We start from the raw sequence: 2,127 nt of genomic DNA on the forward strand, positions 1-2,127 counted from the left end.
CCGGACACACAGGCTTGCTGCTTCCCTCCGTGAAATGACAAAACCTCCAAACAAGATACGTCCCATTTAGTTGCGTCTTGCTGAAGGTTTCGAAAACGAAAGCGATTTCAAAAATTCAAGCGAGCTTATTTGCTAACGTGGTAATGTAAATAACATCATCAACAACTAAACCACTAGAAACCTTGTAATTAATCACTTATCCTAAATAAACAGCATATTTACAAATCACATAGTTAAAAAAGTTTCGATCACTTATACACCCATTTTGTTTTTCTGAAAAAAGTTTTTGGCATTGTTTATTTGACGTTGGAACGCGGAAGCACAGAAGCGTTAAGAAATGCGGAAATAAACTATTGCTGAGTTCCTGAAGGTTCTTGGTTGAAAGTTTGATGTCAACTGGAAATGTTCCGAATAATTTTGTTTATGTATCCTGGCATTCACGCAAGCTTTTAAGTACACTGTGAGCAACATTAGATGTGCACGCTGTGGCCACATACCAGCAGTTAACGTGTAGCATAGATTTCATGTGTCCAGGCATACACACAAGCTCTCTTAGTAAACTAAAAACCACTGGTGGCAATGTTAGATGTGCACGCTGTGGTCACACAATAGTTTATGCGCAGCATGGATATTTATTTCGGCGTTATTTTATGTTCAAAAATAGCGTTTTGCCTCAAAATAAAAGTTGCGACATTTTATGTTGATATCCAGCAACTTTTTTTGGTTTATATTCGTCTTTTCTGCGAAATAAAGTCGAAACGAAGAAGAAAATTTTGGCCAAATCTACATCAATTCCGTCCAACAGAAAAAACCCAAATTCCTAGAAGCAAACAAACTTTTTTTGCCTATTTTTGAAATTTGCTCGATTCAACTAAACAGGTGCACGTGATGTCGAGGTGCAGAAGTATGACGTCACGCTCGCACACACAAGAATGACGTCATGAATTGGAACTTCCTTAACGTGATAGAAATCATTGGCGTATAAGCTTCCGCATACAACGTATTGTAATAACGCAACCGTGTGCAGAATGGATTTTTACCCGTTCATCATGTATTGTTCACTGAACCGCGGGTCCAACGATACCGAAGTCATCAGCAACCTTTAGACTTCAAGGCCTTAATAATGCTGACACCAGAAATTGACCTATTGCAGTTGGCCTTTGTGCACTTGAATGATTCTATCAAGCCATGGACCACCAGTTCAATTAAATAAGTATCGTGTCCTTGTTAAGTAGGGTTAAGGAAAGCATCCACAACATGCATATTGGCTTGAAATATATTTATTTAATACAAAATTTTGTTTGGTAGGAGTTATATCAAAAAACTGACAGCTCACAATAAAAATAGCCAACAAATTGGATAAGCTTTTTCGCACTGAATATTCAATAAATTTTGCAACTATTTCCAGTTTATCTTGTCCTGATGACCACGCAAAAATCATCATGGACCACCAGTTAAGAAACACGGATCTCATGTTTAACGCTTTTTAAATCTTTACATTAATTTTACGTCAAGTTACATGTCAACATTTTTTCCACTGGGGTGCCAAAACATATTGCAAAAAACTGCTGGATGAAAAATGTGTGCCAATATATTGTGGCAGAAAAAACAGGTTATTTGCCGGACTGCATGTTTTTGTTGTGTGTTCTATGTTACCGTTAATGATACTTTAAGCTTTAATTAACCCAGTCGGGAAAGTTTACACTACAGAAATTTGCAACAAGGGTAAGAACGATAATTTTGTGTCCAGTGCCGGATTAACCATTAGGCAAAGTAGGCACGTGCCTACAGGTCAGACAAAAATCCAGGCCACTTTGAAATCATTAGGCACTTTTGTGTATTGAAAGCAATCTACACCGTAAGATTGACCTCCAAAATCTAGTTAACGCGTTTTCAATCGCAAAAACACGCAAAGTTGTTATTTAGTTTTTACACGGTACCCTGTGTTATAGTTGCAACAACGATCTTTGTGACAATGATTTTGCAACACTGATAATTCTAATTTTTTAGTTGGCAACCCTGATTTTCGGGCCACTTATAAAATGTGCCTACATGCCAGCAGACCCGTAATCCGGCTCTGTTTGTGTCTGTGTGAATGATACAAGGACAGGTAGAAACAAAACCCAC

The sequence above is a fragment of the Phallusia mammillata genome, chromosome 8 (assembly GCF_965637545.1).
Source record: "Phallusia mammillata chromosome 8, kaPhaMamm4.hap1.1, whole genome shotgun sequence".
Lineage (NCBI taxonomy): Eukaryota > Metazoa > Chordata > Ascidiacea > Phlebobranchia > Ascidiidae > Phallusia > Phallusia mammillata.